We start from the raw sequence: 16,825 nt of genomic DNA, 5'->3' as shown, positions 1-16,825 counted from the left end.
TCTCATTGTAGTAAAATCTTCGCCTGGAAACGGAACACTCCCCTCGAAGGTTTTCCCTTTTTCTTTTTTTTTAAAGCTCAAATGCATTGGCCGGGAATCGAATCCGGGCCTCTCGCATGGCAAACGAGAATTCTGCCACTGAACAACCAATGCTGTTGGAAGCTCATGTCATTCTACATCAAAAAATCAGGTTCAATTCAGAATTTTGAACAAGAAATACCTTATAAAAGGGTTATCAGGAATGGGATTTATGATGTTCTCACAGAATCTCAATTTAAAGGCAGAATCTTGCCTTTGTTTAAACATCTGACTTGAAAATTTCACACTGTAGTCAAATGTTCGACTATCAACAGAACTCTCACCTCAAAGGCTTTCCTTTTTTTCTATAAAGCCTAAATACACTGGCTGGGAATCGAACCCAGGCCTCTTGCATGGCAAATGAAAATTCTGTGTTAGAATAATTATTGCTAGATTAGTTGTAGATATAGTGATTATACATTTGCTACAAAATATTAATGCTCGCAATGAAGAAATGCTTTGCTGTGTGAATGAATAAATATATACTGAATGATAATAATGAAAAATTAAACTACTGATGTACTGCTAGGTATGTTGATGGTACGCTGGGAGAATGAGTACACTGTTTGTGGGAAAAGAACTGTCTTGTCATTGGTTTCTCTCAAGCAGAAGGAAGGCCGCTCAAGCCTGCCAGTCGGAGCGTTCCCACAGCTGTGACTCTTATCGATGTTTTTGCTATGCATTATCAGAAAGTTTCGCTACGTATTTTTTCATACATACATTAGTTTCTCACCCACATGCTCACACATAGAAGGACAAGTACACAAGGTCCCGGCCATAGACTTGCGTTTTTTCGTGGCCCTTCAGGGCTGGGCGGAGAGATTGGCAGAGCGCAGTAGAATTGTCCTTGGCCAGTTCCTCTTCGCTCCCCTCATGCATGAGTTGGGAAGATTGCCTTGTCTCCTTTTTTGTGTACAATTTATACAAAATTTACACGGGTGCTTAATTTGTAAGACAGTTCTTACAAATGTCTGACAAATGAAACTGACATTCTGCCACTGAACAACCAATGCTGCTGGAAGGTGTTGTCATTCTACAGCACAAACATAGGGTCATTTCACAATTTTAAACAAAAAAAAACCTCGTAAAAGGGTTATCAGGAATGGGATTTATGACTTTATCACAGAAGTCTCAATTTAAAGGCAGAACTTTGCCTTTGTTTTAAGGTCTGACTTGGAAATCTCTCATTGTAGTCAAATCTTTGATTGTAAACAGAGCTATCACCTCAAAGGGTTTCCTTTTTTTCTATAAAGATTAAATGCATTAAGCGGGAATCGACCCAGGCCTGTCGCATGGCAAGCGAGAATTGTCCCAATGAACAACCAATGCTGCTGGAAGGTGTTGTCTTTCTACGTGAAAATAATAGGAATAATTCAGAAATTTGAACAAGAAATATCTTATAATAGGGTGATCAGGAATTGCATTTATGACGTTGTCACAGAAATTTCAATTTAAAGGCAGAATCTTGCCTTTGTTTTAAGGTCTGACTTGGAAATATCTCATTGTAGTCATATGTTCAACTATTAACAGAGTGCTTACCTCAAAGGCTTTCCATTTTGTCTATAATGCCTAAATGCATTGGCCGGGAATCCAACCCGGGCCTCTCGCATGGCAAACGAGAATTCTGCCACTGAACAACCAATGCTGCTGAAAGGTGACGTCATTCTCACCAAGAAATTGGGAATAATTCAGAATTTTGAACAAGAAATACCTTATAAAAGGGTTATCAGGAATGGGATTTATGATGTTCCCACAGATTCTCAATTTAAATGCAGTATTTTGGCTTTGTTTTAAGGTCTGACTTGGAAATTTCTCATTGTAGTCAAATCTTCGACTGTAAATGGAACACTTACCTCAAAGGCTTTCCCTTCGTATTTTATAATGCTTAAATGCATTGGCCGGGAATCGAACCCGGGCCTCTTGCATTGCAAACGAGAATTCTGCCACTGAAAAACCAATGCTGCTGGAAGGTGTTGTATTTCTATGTGAAAATAATAGGAATAATTCAGAAATTTGAACAAGAAATATCTTATAAAAGGGTTATCAGGAATGGCATTTATGAAGTTGTCACAGAAATTTCAATTTAAAGGCAGAATCTTGGCTTTGTTTTAAGGTCTGACTTGGAAATTTCTCATTGTAGTCAAATCTTCGACTGTAAACAAAACACTCACCTCGAAGGCTTTCCATTTTGTCGATTAAGCCCAAATGCATTGGCCGGGAATCGAACGCAGGCCTCTCGCATGGCAAACGAGAATTCTGCCACTGAACAACCAATGCTGCTGAAAGGTGATGTCATTCTCACCAAGAAATTGGGAATAATTCAGAATTTTGAACAAGAAATACCTTAAAAAAGGGTTATCAGGAATGGGAATTATGATGTTCCCACAGATTCTCAATTTAAATGGAGTATTTTGGCTTTGTTTTAAGGTCTGACTTGGAAATTCTCATTGTAGTCAAATCTTCGACTGTAAATGGAACACTCACCTCAAAGGCTTTCCCTTCGTATTTTATAATGCTTAAATGCATTGGCCGGGAATCGAACCTGGGCTTCTTGCATTGCAAACGAGAATTCTGCCACTGAAAAACCAATGCTGCTGGAACGTGTTGTATTTCTATGTGAAAATAATAGGAATAATTCAGAAATTTGAACAAGAAATATCTTATTAAAGGGTTATCAGGAATGGCATTTATGACGTTGTCACAGAAAATTCAATTTAAAGGCAGAATCTTGGCTTTGTTTTAAGGTCTGACTTGGAAATTTCTCATTGTAGTCAAATTTTCGACTGTAAACAAAACACTCACCTCAAAGGCTTTCCATTTTGTCAACAAAGTCCAAATGCATTGATCGGGAATCGAAGCCGGGCCTCTCGCATGGCAAACGAGAATACTGCCACTGAACAACCAAGGCTGCGGAAAGGTGATGTCATTCTCACCAAGAAATTAGGAATAATTTAGAATTTTGAACAAGAAATACCTTATAAAAGGGTTATTAGGAATGGGATTTATGATATTCCCACAGATTCTCAATTTAAAGGCAGTATCTTGGCTTCGTTTTAAGGTCTGACTTGGAAATTTCTCATTGTAGTCAAATCTTCGACTGTAAATGGAAAACTCACCTAAAAGGCTTTCCCTTCGTATTTTATAATGCTTGAATGCATTGGCCAGGAATCGAACCCGGGCCTCTTGCACTGCAAACAAGAATTCTGCCACTGAAAAACCATTGCTGCTGGAAGGTGTTTTCTCTCTATGTGAAAATAATAGGAATAATTCAGAAATTTGAACAAGAAATATCTTATAAAAGGGTTATCAGGAATGGCATTTATGACGTTGTCACAGAAATTTCAATTTAAAGGCAGAATCTTGGCTTTGTTTTAAGGTCTGACTTGGAAATTTCTCATTGTAGTCAAATCTTCGACTGTAAACTAAACACTCACCTCGAAGGCTTTCCATTTTGTCAATAAAGCCCAAATGCATTGGCCGGGAATCGAACCCGGGCCTCTCGCATGGCAAACGAGAATTCTGCCACTGAACAACCAATGCTGCGTTCTATAGCACAAAAACAGGGTTACTTCAGAATTTTGAACAAAAAAATACCTCAGAAAAGGGTTGTCAGGAATGGAACTTACGACTTTATCACAGAAGTCTCAATTTAAAGGTGGAATTTTGCCTTTGGTTTAAGGTCTGACTTGGAAATCTCTCATTGTAGTCAAATCTTCGACTGTAAATAAAACACTCAACTCAAGGCTTTCCATTTTGTCAATAAAGTCCAAATGCATTGGCCGGGAATCGAACCCGGGCCTCTCGCATGGCAAACAAGAATTCTGCCACTGAACAACCAATGCTGCTGAAAGGTGATGTCATTCTCACCAAGAAATTGGGAATAATTCAGAATTTTGAACAAGAAATACCTTATAAAAGGGTTATCAGGAATAGGATTTATGATGTTCCCACAGATTCTCAATTTAAATGCAGTATTTTGGCTTTGTTTTAAGGTCTGACTTGGAAATATCTCAATGTAGTCATATGTTCAACTATTAACAGAATGCTTACCTCAAAGGCTTTCCATTTTGTCTATAATGCCTAAATGCATTGGCCGGGAATCCAACGCGGGCCTCTCGCATGGCAAACGAGAATTCTGCCACTGAACAACCAATGCTGCTGAAAGGTGACGTCATTCTCACCAAGAAATTGGGAATAATTCAGAAATTTGAACAAGAAATACCTTATAAAAGGGTTATCAGGAATGAGATTTATGATGTTCCCACAGATTCTCAATTTAAATGCAGTATTTTGGCTTTGTTTTAAGGTCTGACTTGGAAATTTCTCATTGTAGTCAAATCTTCGACTGTAAATGGAACACTCACCTCAAAGGCTTTCCCTTCGTATTTTATAATGCTTAAATGCATTGGCCGGGAATCGAACCCGGGCCTCTTGCATTGCAAACGAGAATTCTGCCACTGAAAAACCAATGCTGCTGGAAGGTGTTGTATTTCTATGTGAAAATAATAGGAATAATTCAGAAATTTGAACAAGAAATATCTTATAAAAGGGTTATCAGGAATGGCATTTATGACGTTGTCACAGAAATTTCAATTTAAAGGCAGAATCTTGGCTTTGTTTTAAGGTCTGACTTGGAAATTTCTCATTGTAGTCAAATCTTCGACTGTAAACAAAACACTCACCTCGAAGGCTTTCCATTTTGTCGATAAAGCCCAAATGCATTGGCCGGGAATGGAACCCAGGCCTCTCGCATGGCAAACGAGAATTCTGCCACTGAACAACCAATGCTGCATTCTATAGCACAAAAATAGAGTTATTTCAGTATTTTGAACAAAAAATACCTCAGAAAAGGGTTGTCAGGAATGGAACTTACGACTTTATCACAGAAGTCTCAATTTAAAGGTGGAATTTTGCCTTTGGTTTAAGGTCTGACTTGGAAATCTCTCATTGTAGTCAAATCTTCGACTGTAAACAAAACACTCACCTCAAAGGCTTTCCATTTTGTCAATAAAGTCCAAATGCATTGGCCGGGAATCGAACCGGGCCTCTCGCATGGCAAACGAGAATTCTGCCACTGAACAACCAATGCTGCTGAAAGGTGATGTCATTCTCACCAAGAAATTGGGAATAATTCAGAATTTTGAACAAGAAATACCTTATAAAAGGGTTATCAGGAATAGGATTTATGATGTTCCCACAGATTCTCAATTTAAATGCAGTATTTTGGCTTTGTTTTAAGGTCTGACTTGGAAATTCTCATTGTAGTCAAATCTTCGACTGTAAATGGAACACTCACCTCAAAGGCTTTCCCTTCGTATTTTATAATGCTTAAATGCATTGGCCGGGAATCGAACCTGGGCTTCTTGCATTGCAAACGAGAATTCTGCCACTGAAAAACCAATGCTGCTGGAAGGTGTTGTATTTCTATGTGAAAATAATAGGAATAATTCAGAAATTTGAACAAGAAATCTCTTATAAAAGGGTTATCAGGAATGGCATTTATGACGTTGTCACAGAAAATTCCACTTAAAGGCAGAATCTTGGCTTTGTTTTAAGGTCTGACTTGGAAATTTCTCATTGTAGTCAAATCTTCGACTGTAAACAAAACACTCACCTCAAAGGCTTTCCATTTTGTCAACCAAGTCCAAATGCATTGACCGGGAATCGAACCCGGGCCTCTCGCATGGCAAACGAGAATACTGCCACTGAACAACCAATGCTGCTGAAAGGTGATGTCATTCTCACCAAGAAATTGGGAATAATTCAGAATTTTGAACAAGAAATACCTTATAAAAGGGTTATCAGGAATGGGATTTATGATGTTCCCACAGATTCTCAATTTAAAGGCAGTATCTTGGCTTTGTTTTAAGGTCTGACTTGGAAATTTCTCATTGTAGTCAAATCTTCGACTGTAAATGGAAAACTCACCTAAAAGGCTTTCCCTTCGTATTTTATAATGCTTAAATGCATTGGCCAGGAATCGAACCCGGGCCTCTTGCACTGCAAACAAGAATTCTGCCACTGAAAAACCAATGCTGCTGGAAGGTGTTTTCTCTCTATGTGAAAATAATAGGAATAATTCAGAAATTTGAACAAGAAATATCTTATAAAAGGGTTATCAGGAATGGCATTTATGACGTTGTCACAGAAGTCTCAATTTAAAGGCAGAATCTTGGCTTTGTTTTAAGGTCTGACTTGGAAATTTCTCATTGTAGTCAAATCTTCGACTGTAAACAAAACACTCAACTCGAAGGCTTTCCATTTTGTCAATAAAGCCCAAATGCATTGGCCGGGAATCGAACCCGGGCCTCTCGCATGGCAAACGAGAATTCTGCCACTGAACAACCAATGCTGCGTTCTATAGCACAAAAACAGGGTTACTTCAGAATTTTGAACAAAAAAATACCTCAGAAAAGGGTTGTCAGGAATGGAACTTACGACTATCACAGAAGTCTCAATTTAAAGGTGGAATTTTGCCTTTGGTTTAAGGTCTGACTTGGAAATCTCTCATTGTAGTCAAATCTTCGACTGTAAACAAAACACTCACCTCAAAGGCTTTCCATTTTGTCAATAAAGTCCAAATGCATTGGCCGGGAATCGAACCCGGGCCTCTCGCATGGCAAACGAGAATTCTGCCACTGAACAACCAATGCTGCTGAAAGGTGATGTCATTCTCACCAAGAAATTGGGAATAATTCAGAATTTTGAACAAGAAATACCTTAAAAAAGGGTTATCAGGAATGGGATTTATGATGTTCCCACAGATTCTCAATTTAAATGGAGTATTTTGGCTTTGTTTTAAGGTCTGACTTGGAAATTCTCATTGTAGTCAAATCTTCGACTGTAAATGGAACACTCACCTCAAAGGCTTTCCCTTCGTATTTTATAATGCTTAAATGCATTGGCCGGGAATCGAACCTGGGCTTCTTGCATTGCAAACGAGAATTCTGCCACTGAAAAACCAATGCTGCTGGAACGTGTTGTATTTCTATGTGAAAATAATAGGAATAATTCAGAAATTTGAACAAGAAATATCTTATAAAAGGGTTATCAGGAATGGCATTTATGACGTTGTCACAGAAAATTCAATTTAAAGGCAGAATCTTGGCTTTGTTTTAAGGTCTGACTTGGAAATTTCTCATTGTAGTCAAATTTTCGACTGTAAACAAAACACTCACCTCAAAGGCTTTCCATTTTGTCAACAAAGTCCAAATGCATTGATCGGGAATCGAAGCCGGGCCTCTCGCATGGCAAACGAGAATACTGCCACTGAACAACCAAGGCTGCGGAAAGGTGATGTCATTCTCACCAAGAAATTAGGAATAATTTAGAATTTTGAACAAGAAATACCTTATAAAAGGGTTATTAGGAATGGGATTTATGATATTCCCACAGATTCTCAATTTAAAGGCAGTATCTTGGCTTCGTTTTAAGGTCTGACTTGGAAATTTCTCATTGTAGTCAAATCTTCGACTGTAAATGGAAAACTCACCTAAAAGGCTTTCCCTTCGTATTTTATAATGCTTGAATGCATTGGCCAGGAATCGAACCCGGGCCTCTTGCACTGCAAACAAGAATTCTGCCACTGAAAAACCATTGCTGCTGGAAGGTGTTTTCTCTCTATGTGAAAATAATAGGAATAATTCAGAAATTTGAACAAGAAATATCTTATAAAAGGGTTATCAGGAATGGCATTTATGACGTTGTCACAGAAATTTCAATTTAAAGGCAGAATCTTGGCTTTGTTTTAAGGTCTGACTTGGAAATTTCTCATTGTAGTCAAATCTTCGACTGTAAACTAAACACTCACCTCGAAGGCTTTCCATTTTGTCAATAAAGCCCAAATGCATTGGCCGGGAATCGAACCCGGGCCTCTCGCATGGCAAACGAGAATTCTGCCACTGAACAACCAATGCTGCGTTCTATAGCACAAAAACAGGGTTACTTCAGAATTTTGAACAAAAAAATACCTCAGAAAAGGGTTGTCAGGAATGGAACTTACGACTATCACAGAAGTCTCAATTTAAAGGTGGAATTTTGCCTTTGGTTTAAGGTCTGACTTGGAAATCTCTCATTGTAGTCAAATCTTCGACTGTAAACAAAACACTCAACTCGAAGGCTTTCCATTTTGTCAATAAAGCCCAAATGCATTGGCCGGGAATCGAACCCGGGCCTCTCGCATGGCAAACGAGAATTCTGCCACTGAACAACCAATGCTGCGTTCTATAGCACAAAAACAGGGTTACTTCAGAATTTTGAACAAAAAAATACCTCAGAAAAGGGTTGTCAGGAATGGAACTTACGACTATCACAGAAGTCTCAATTTAAAGGTGGAATTTTGCCTTTGGTTTAAGGTCTGACTTGGAAATCTCTCATTGTAGTCAAATCTTCGACTGTAAACAAAACACTCACCTCGAAGGCTTTCCATTTTGTCGATTAAGCCCAAATGCATTGGCCGGGAATCGAACGCAGGCCTCTCGCATGGCAAACGAGAATTCTGCCACTGAACAACCAATGCTGCTGAAAGGTGATGTCATTCTCACCAAGAAATTGGGAATAATTCAGAAATTTGAACAAGAAATACCTTATAAAAGGGTAATCAGGAATGAGATTTATGATGTTCCCACAGATTCTCAATTTAAATGCAGTATTTTGGCTTTGTTTTAAGGTCTGACTTGGAAATTTCTCATTGTAGTCAAATCTTCGACTGTAAATGGAACACTCACCTCAAAGGCTTTCCCTTCGTATTTTATAATGCTTAAATGCATTGGCCGGGAATCGAACCCGGGCCTCTTGCATTGCAAACGAGAATTCTGCCACTGAAAAACCAATGCTGCTGGAAGGTGTTGTATTTCTATGTGAAAATAATAGGAATAATTCAGAAATTTGAACAAGAAATATCTTATAAAAGGGTTATCAGGAATGGCATTTATGACGTTGTCACAGAAATTTCAATTTAAAGGCAGAATCTTGGCTTTGTTTTAAGGTCTGACTTGGAAATTTCTCATTGTAGTCAAATCTTCGACTGTAAACAAAACACTCACCTCGAAGGCTTTCCATTTTGTCGATAAAGCCCAAATGCATTGGCCGGGAATGGAACCCAGGCCTCTCGCATGGCAAACGAGAATTCTGCCACTGAACAACCAATGCTGCATTCTATAGCACAAAAATAGGGTTATTTCAGTATTTTGAACAAAAAATACCTCAGAAAAGGGTTGTCAGGAATGGAACTTACGACTTTATCACAGAAGTCTCAATTTAAAGGTGGAATTTTGCCTTTGGTTTAAGGTCTGACTTGGAAATCTCTCATTGTAGTCAAATCTTCGACTGTAAACAAAACACTCACCTCAAAGGCTTTCCATTTTGTCAATAAAGTCCAAATGCATTGGCCGGGAATCGAACCGGGCCTCTCGCATGGCAAACGAGAATTCTGCCACTGAACAACCAATGCTGCTGAAAGGTGATGTCATTCTCACCAAGAAATTGGGAATAATTCAGAATTTTGAACAAGAAATACCTTATAAAAGGGTTATCAGGAATAGGATTTATGATGTTCCCACAGATTCTCAATTTAAATGCAGTATTTTGGCTTTGTTTTAAGGTCTGACTTGGAAATTCTCATTGTAGTCAAATCTTCGACTGTAAATGGAACACTCACCTCAAAGGCTTTCCCTTCGTATTTTATAATGCTTAAATGCATTGGCCGGGAATCGAACCTGGGCTTCTTGCATTGCAAACGAGAATTCTGCCACTGAAAAACCAATGCTGCTGGAAGGTGTTGTATTTCTATGTGAAAATAATAGGAATAATTCAGAAATTTGAACAAGAAATCTCTTATAAAAGGGTTATCAGGAATGGCATTTATGACGTTGTCACAGAAAATTCCACTTAAAGGCAGAATCTTGGCTTTGTTTTAAGGTCTGACTTGGAAATTTCTCATTGTAGTCAAATCTTCGACTGTAAACAAAACACTCACCTCAAAGGCTTTCCATTTTGTCAACCAAGTCCAAATGCATTGACCGGGAATCGAACCCGGGCCTCTCGCATGGCAAACGAGAATACTGCCACTGAACAACCAATGCTGCTGAAAGGTCATGTCATTCTCACCAAGAAATTGGGAATAATTCAGAATTTTGAACAAGAAATACCTTATAAAAGGGTTATCAGGAATGGGATTTATGATGTTCCCACAGATTCTCAATTTAAAGGCAGTATCTTGGCTTTGTTTTAAGGTCTGACTTGGAAATTTCTCATTGTAGTCAAATCTTCGACTGTAAATGGAAAACTCACCTAAAAGGCTTTCCCTTCGTATTTTATAATGCTTAAATGCATTGGCCAGGAATCGAACCCGGGCCTCTTGCACTGCAAACAAGAATTCTGCCACTGAAAAACCAATGCTGCTGGAAGGTGTTTTCTCTCTATGTGAAAATAATAGGAATAATTCAGAAATTTGAACAAGAAATATCTTATAAAAGGGTTATCAGGAATGGCATTTATGACGTTGTCACAGAAGTCTCAATTTAAAGGCAGAATCTTGGCTTTGTTTTAAGGTCTGACTTGGAAATTTCTCATTGTAGTCAAATCTTCGACTGTAAACAAAACACTCAACTCGAAGGCTTTCCATTTTGTCAATAAAGCCCAAATGCATTGGCCGGGAATCGAACCCGGGCCTCTCGCATGGCAAACGAGAATTCTGCCACTGAACAACCAATGCTGCGTTCTATAGCACAAAAACAGGGTTACTTCAGAATTTTGAACAAAAAAATACCTCAGAAAAGGGTTGTCAGGAATGGAACTTACGACTATCACAGAAGTCTCAATTTAAAGGTGGAATTTTGCCTTTGGTTTAAGGTCTGACTTGGAAATCTCTCATTGTAGTCAAATCTTCGACTGTAAACAAAACACTCACCTCAAAGGCTTTCCATTTTGTCAATAAAGTCCAAATGCATTGGCCGGGAATCGAACCCGGGCCTCTCGCATGGCAAACGAGAATTCTGCCACTGAACAACCAATGCTGCTGAAAGGTGATGTCATTCTCACCAAGAAATTGGGAATAATTCAGAATTTTGAACAAGAAATACCTTAAAAAAGGGTTATCAGGAATGGGAATTATGATGTTCCCACAGATTCTCAATTTAAATGGAGTATTTTGGCTTTGTTTTAAGGTCTGACTTGGAAATTCTCATTGTAGTCAAATCTTCGACTGTAAATGGAACACTCACCTCAAAGGCTTTCCCTTCGTATTTTATAATGCTTAAATGCATTGGCCGGGAATCGAACCTGGGCTTCTTGCATTACAAACGAGAATTCTGCCACTGAAAAACCAATGCTGCTGGAACGTGTTGTATTTCTATGTGAAAATAATAGGAATAATTCAGAAATTTGAACAAGAAATATCTTATTAAAGGGTTATCAGGAATGGCATTTATGACGTTGTCACAGAAAATTCAATTTAAAGGCAGAATCTTGGCTTTGTTTTAAGGTCTGACTTGGAAATTTCTCATTGTAGTCAAATTTTCGACTGTAAACAAAACACTCACCTCAAAGGCTTTCCATTTTGTCAACAAAGTCCAAATGCATTGATCGGGAATCGAAGCCGGGCCTCTCGCATGGCAAACGAGAATACTGCCACTGAACAACCAAGGCTGCGGAAAGGTGATGTCATTCTCACCAAGAAATTAGGAATAATTTAGAATTTTGAACAAGAAATACCTTATAAAAGGGTTATTAGGAATGGGATTTATGATATTCCCACAGATTCTCAATTTAAAGGCAGTATCTTGGCTTCGTTTTAAGGTCTGACTTGGAAATTTCTCATTGTAGTCAAATCTTCGACTGTAAATGGAAAACTCACCTAAAAGGCTTTCCCTTCGTATTTTATAATGCTTGAATGCATTGGCCAGGAATCGAACCCGGGCCTCTTGCACTGCAAACAAGAATTCTGCCACTGAAAAACCATTGCTGCTGGAAGGTGTTTTCTCTCTATGTGAAAATAATAGGAATAATTCAGAAATTTGAACAAGAAATATCTTATAAAAGGGTTATCAGGAATGGCATTTATGACGTTGTCACAGAAATTTCAATTTAAAGGCAGAATCTTGGCTTTGTTTTAAGGTCTGACTTGGAAATTTCTCATTGTAGTCAAATCTTCGACTGTAAACTAAACACTCACCTCGAAGGCTTTCCATTTTGTCAATAAAGCCCAAATGCATTGGCCGGGAATCGAACCCGGGCCTCTCGCATGGCAAACGAGAATTCTGCCACTGAACAACCAATGCTGCGTTCTATAGCACAAAAACAGGGTTACTTCAGAATTTTGAACAAAAAAATACCTCAGAAAAGGGTTGTCAGGAATGGAACTTACGACTTTATCACAGAAGTCTCAATTTAAAGGTGGAATTTTGCCTTTGGTTTAAGGTCTGACTTGGAAATCTCTCATTGTAGTCAAATCTTCGACTGTAAATAAAACACTCAACTCAAGGCTTTCCATTTTGTCAATAAAGTCCAAATGCATTGGCCGGGAATCGAACCCGGGCCTCTCGCATGGCAAACAAGAATTCTGCCACTGAACAACCAATGCTGCTGAAAGGTGATGTCATTCTCACCAAGAAATTGGGAATAATTCAGAATTTTGAACAAGAAATACCTTATAAAAGGGTTATCAGGAATAGGATTTATGATGTTCCCACAGATTCTCAATTTAAATGCAGTATTTTGGCTTTGTTTTAAGGTCTGACTTGGAAATATCTCAATGTAGTCATATGTTCAACTATTAACAGAATGCTTACCTCAAAGGCTTTCCATTTTGTCTATAATGCCTAAATGCATTGGCCGGGAATCCAACGCGGGCCTCTCGCATGGCAAACGAGAATTCTGCCACTGAACAACCAATGCTGCTGAAAGGTGACGTCATTCTCACCAAGAAATTGGGAATAATTCAGAAATTTGAACAAGAAATACCTTATAAAAGGGTTATCAGGAATGAGATTTATGATGTTCCCACAGATTCTCAATTTAAATGCAGTATTTTGGCTTTGTTTTAAGGTCTGACTTGGAAATTTCTCATTGTAGTCAAATCTTCGACTGTAAATGGAACACTCACCTCAAAGGCTTTCCCTTCGTATTTTATAATGCTTAAATGCATTGGCCGGGAATCGAACCCGGGCCTCTTGCATTGCAAACGAGAATTCTGCCACTGAAAAACCAATGCTGCTGGAAGGTGTTGTATTTCTATGTGAAAATAATAGGAATAATTCAGAAATTTGAACAAGAAATATCTTATAAAAGGGTTATCAGGAATGGCATTTATGACGTTGTCACAGAAATTTCAATTTAAAGGCAGAATCTTGGCTTTGTTTTAAGGTCTGACTTGGAAATTTCTCATTGTAGTCAAATCTTCGACTGTAAACAAAACACTCACCTCGAAGGCTTTCCATTTTGTCGATAAAGCCCAAATGCATTGGCCGGGAATGGAACCCAGGCCTCTCGCATGGCAAACGAGAATTCTGCCACTGAACAACCAATGCTGCATTCTATAGCACAAAAATAGAGTTATTTCAGTATTTTGAACAAAAAATACCTCAGAAAAGGGTTGTCAGGAATGGAACTTACGACTTTATCACAGAAGTCTCAATTTAAAGGTGGAATTTTGCCTTTGGTTTAAGGTCTGACTTGGAAATCTCTCATTGTAGTCAAATCTTCGACTGTAAACAAAACACTCACCTCAAAGGCTTTCCATTTTGTCAATAAAGTCCAAATGCATTGGCCGGGAATCGAACCGGGCCTCTCGCATGGCAAACGAGAATTCTGCCACTGAACAACCAATGCTGCTGAAAGGTGATGTCATTCTCACCAAGAAATTGGGAATAATTCAGAATTTTGAACAAGAAATACCTTATAAAAGGGTTATCAGGAATAGGATTTATGATGTTCCCACAGATTCTCAATTTAAATGCAGTATTTTGGCTTTGTTTTAAGGTCTGACTTGGAAATTCTCATTGTAGTCAAATCTTCGACTGTAAATGGAACACTCACCTCAAAGGCTTTCCCTTCGTATTTTATAATGCTTAAATGCATTGGCCGGGAATCGAACCTGGGCTTCTTGCATTGCAAACGAGAATTCTGCCACTGAAAAACCAATGCTGCTGGAAGGTGTTGTATTTCTATGTGAAAATAATAGGAATAATTCAGAAATTTGAACAAGAAATCTCTTATAAAAGGGTTATCAGGAATGGCATTTATGACGTTGTCACAGAAAATTCCACTTAAAGGCAGAATCTTGGCTTTGTTTTAAGGTCTGACTTGGAAATTTCTCATTGTAGTCAAATCTTCGACTGTAAACAAAACACTCACCTCAAAGGCTTTCCATTTTGTCAACCAAGTCCAAATGCATTGACCGGGAATCGAACCCGGGCCTCTCGCATGGCAAACGAGAATACTGCCACTGAACAACCAATGCTGCTGAAAGGTGATGTCATTCTCACCAAGAAATTGGGAATAATTCAGAATTTTGAACAAGAAATACCTTATAAAAGGGTTATCAGGAATGGGATTTATGATGTTCCCACAGATTCTCAATTTAAAGGCAGTATCTTGGCTTTGTTTTAAGGTCTGACTTGGAAATTTCTCATTGTAGTCAAATCTTCGACTGTAAATGGAAAACTCACCTAAAAGGCTTTCCCTTCGTATTTTATAATGCTTAAATGCATTGGCCAGGAATCGAACCCGGGCCTCTTGCACTGCAAACAAGAATTCTGCCACTGAAAAACCAATGCTGCTGGAAGGTGTTTTCTCTCTATGTGAAAATAATAGGAATAATTCAGAAATTTGAACAAGAAATATCTTATAAAAGGGTTATCAGGAATGGCATTTATGACGTTGTCACAGAAAATTCAATTTAAAGGCAGAATCTTGGCTTTGTTTTAAGGTCTGACTTGGAAATTTCTCATTGTAGTCAAATCTTCGACTGTAAACAAAACACTCAACTCGAAGGCTTTCCATTTTGTCAATAAAGCCCAAATGCATTGGCCGGGAATCGAACCCGGGCCTCTCGCATGGCAAACGAGAATTCTGCCACTGAACAACCAATGCTGCGTTCTATAGCACAAAAACAGGGTTACTTCAGAATTTTGAACAAAAAAATACCTCAGAAAAGGGTTGTCAGGAATGGAACTTACGACTATCACAGAAGTCTCAATTTAAAGGTGGAATTTTGCCTTTGGTTTAAGGTCTGACTTGGAAATCTCTCATTGTAGTCAAATCTTCGACTGTAAACAAAACACTCACCTCAAAGGCTTTCCATTTTGTCAATAAAGTCCAAATGCATTGGCCGGGAATCGAACCCGGGCCTCTCGCATGGCAAACGAGAATTCTGCCACTGAACAACCAATGCTGCTGAAAGGTGATGTCATTCTCACCAAGAAATTGGGAATAATTCAGAATTTTGAACAAGAAATACCTTAAAAAAGGGTTATCAGGAATGGGATTTATGATGTTCCCACAGATTCTCAATTTAAATGGAGTATTTTGGCTTTGTTTTAAGGTCTGACTTGGAAATTCTCATTGTAGTCAAATCTTCGACTGTAAATGGAACACTCACCTCAAAGGCTTTCCCTTCGTATTTTATAATGCTTAAATGCATTGGCCGGGAATCGAACCTGGGCTTCTTGCATTGCAAACGAGAATTCTGCCACTGAAAAACCAATGCTGCTGGAACGTGTTGTATTTCTATGTGAAAATAATAGGAATAATTCAGAAATTTGAACAAGAAATATCTTATTAAAGGGTTATCAGGAATGGCATTTATGACGTTGTCACAGAAAATTCAATTTAAAGGCAGAATCTTGGCTTTGTTTTAAGGTCTGACTTGGAAATTTCTCATTGTAGTCAAATTTTCGACTGTAAACAAAACACTCACCTCAAAGGCTTTCCATTTTGTCAACAAAGTCCAAATGCATTGATCGGGAATCGAAGCCGGGCCTCTCGCATGGCAAACGAGAATACTGCCACTGAACAACCAAGGCTGCGGAAAGGTGATGTCATTCTCACCAAGAAATTAGGAATAATTTAGAATTTTGAACAAGAAATACCTTATAAAAGGGTTATTAGGAATGGGATTTATGATATTCCCACAGATTCTCAATTTAAAGGCAGTATCTTGGCTTCGTTTTAAGGTCTGACTTGGAAATTTCTCATTGTAGTCAAATCTTCGACTGTAAATGGAAAACTCACCTAAAAGGCTTTCCCTTCGTATTTTATAATGCTTGAATGCATTGGCCAGGAATCGAACCCGGGCCTCTTGCACTGCAAACAAGAATTCTGCCACTGAAAAACCATTGCTGCTGGAAGGTGTTTTCTCTCTATGTGAAAATAATAGGAATAATTCAGAAATTTGAACAAGAAATATCTTATAAAAGGGTTATCAGGAATGGCATTTATGACGTTGTCACAGAAATTTCAATTTAAAGGCAGAATCTTGGCTTTGTTTTAAGGTCTGACTTGGAAATTTCTCATTGTCGTCAAATCTTCGACTGTAAACTAAACACTCACCTCGAAGGCTTTCCATTTTGTCAATAAAGCCCAAATGCATTGGCCGGGAATCGAACCCGGGCCTCTCGCATGGCAAACGAGAATTCTGCCACTGAACAACCAATGCTGCGTTCTATAGCACAAAAACAGGGTTACTTCAGAATTTTGAACAAAAAAATACCTCAGAAAAGGGTTGTCAGGAATGGAACTTACGACTTTA

At 38.5% G+C, this 16,825-nt stretch overlaps 18 non-coding genes across 18 annotated transcripts; all 18 read right to left on the bottom strand.

Moving 5' to 3' along the window:
* Positions 1–82: 82 nt before the first annotated feature.
* trnag-gcc (transfer RNA glycine (anticodon GCC)) lies at positions 83–153 on the bottom strand. Its single transcript has one exon. It is a non-coding gene; the product is annotated as a tRNA-Gly (tRNA).
* A 1,499-nt stretch (positions 154–1,652) lies between these two features.
* On the bottom strand, positions 1,653–1,723 carry trnag-gcc (transfer RNA glycine (anticodon GCC)). The gene has a single exon. It is a non-coding gene; the product is annotated as a tRNA-Gly (tRNA).
* Positions 1,724–3,547: 1,824 nt separating this feature from the next.
* trnag-gcc (transfer RNA glycine (anticodon GCC)) lies at positions 3,548–3,618 on the bottom strand. The gene has a single exon. It is a non-coding gene; the product is annotated as a tRNA-Gly (tRNA).
* Positions 3,619–3,849: 231 nt separating this feature from the next.
* trnag-gcc (transfer RNA glycine (anticodon GCC)) lies at positions 3,850–3,920 on the bottom strand. Its single transcript has one exon. It is a non-coding gene; the product is annotated as a tRNA-Gly (tRNA).
* Positions 3,921–4,795: 875 nt separating this feature from the next.
* trnag-gcc (transfer RNA glycine (anticodon GCC)) lies at positions 4,796–4,866 on the bottom strand. Its single transcript has one exon. It is a non-coding gene; the product is annotated as a tRNA-Gly (tRNA).
* A 1,493-nt stretch (positions 4,867–6,359) lies between these two features.
* On the bottom strand, positions 6,360–6,430 carry trnag-gcc (transfer RNA glycine (anticodon GCC)). Its single transcript has one exon. It is a non-coding gene; the product is annotated as a tRNA-Gly (tRNA).
* A 230-nt stretch (positions 6,431–6,660) lies between these two features.
* trnag-gcc (transfer RNA glycine (anticodon GCC)) lies at positions 6,661–6,731 on the bottom strand. Its single transcript has one exon. It is a non-coding gene; the product is annotated as a tRNA-Gly (tRNA).
* A 1,192-nt stretch (positions 6,732–7,923) lies between these two features.
* Positions 7,924–7,994, bottom strand: trnag-gcc (transfer RNA glycine (anticodon GCC)). Its single transcript has one exon. It is a non-coding gene; the product is annotated as a tRNA-Gly (tRNA).
* A 230-nt stretch (positions 7,995–8,224) lies between these two features.
* On the bottom strand, positions 8,225–8,295 carry trnag-gcc (transfer RNA glycine (anticodon GCC)). Its single transcript has one exon. It is a non-coding gene; the product is annotated as a tRNA-Gly (tRNA).
* Positions 8,296–9,157: 862 nt separating this feature from the next.
* trnag-gcc (transfer RNA glycine (anticodon GCC)) lies at positions 9,158–9,228 on the bottom strand. The gene has a single exon. It is a non-coding gene; the product is annotated as a tRNA-Gly (tRNA).
* A 1,493-nt stretch (positions 9,229–10,721) lies between these two features.
* Positions 10,722–10,792, bottom strand: trnag-gcc (transfer RNA glycine (anticodon GCC)). Its single transcript has one exon. It is a non-coding gene; the product is annotated as a tRNA-Gly (tRNA).
* Positions 10,793–11,022: 230 nt separating this feature from the next.
* trnag-gcc (transfer RNA glycine (anticodon GCC)) lies at positions 11,023–11,093 on the bottom strand. The gene has a single exon. It is a non-coding gene; the product is annotated as a tRNA-Gly (tRNA).
* Positions 11,094–12,285: 1,192 nt separating this feature from the next.
* trnag-gcc (transfer RNA glycine (anticodon GCC)) lies at positions 12,286–12,356 on the bottom strand. The gene has a single exon. It is a non-coding gene; the product is annotated as a tRNA-Gly (tRNA).
* A 231-nt stretch (positions 12,357–12,587) lies between these two features.
* Positions 12,588–12,658, bottom strand: trnag-gcc (transfer RNA glycine (anticodon GCC)). Its single transcript has one exon. It is a non-coding gene; the product is annotated as a tRNA-Gly (tRNA).
* An 875-nt stretch (positions 12,659–13,533) lies between these two features.
* Positions 13,534–13,604, bottom strand: trnag-gcc (transfer RNA glycine (anticodon GCC)). The gene has a single exon. It is a non-coding gene; the product is annotated as a tRNA-Gly (tRNA).
* A 1,493-nt stretch (positions 13,605–15,097) lies between these two features.
* On the bottom strand, positions 15,098–15,168 carry trnag-gcc (transfer RNA glycine (anticodon GCC)). Its single transcript has one exon. It is a non-coding gene; the product is annotated as a tRNA-Gly (tRNA).
* Positions 15,169–15,398: 230 nt separating this feature from the next.
* Positions 15,399–15,469, bottom strand: trnag-gcc (transfer RNA glycine (anticodon GCC)). The gene has a single exon. It is a non-coding gene; the product is annotated as a tRNA-Gly (tRNA).
* Positions 15,470–16,661: 1,192 nt separating this feature from the next.
* Positions 16,662–16,732, bottom strand: trnag-gcc (transfer RNA glycine (anticodon GCC)). Its single transcript has one exon. It is a non-coding gene; the product is annotated as a tRNA-Gly (tRNA).
* Between the last annotated feature and the right edge of the window lie 93 nt (positions 16,733–16,825).

This window comes from Hippichthys cyanospilos, chromosome 8, assembly GCF_059441005.1.
Source record: "Hippichthys cyanospilos isolate Australia breed blue-spotted pipefish chromosome 8, RoL_Hcya_1.0, whole genome shotgun sequence".
NCBI lineage: Eukaryota > Metazoa > Chordata > Actinopteri > Syngnathiformes > Syngnathidae > Hippichthys > Hippichthys cyanospilos.
This window is presented reverse-complemented; position numbering and strand designations above follow the sequence as displayed.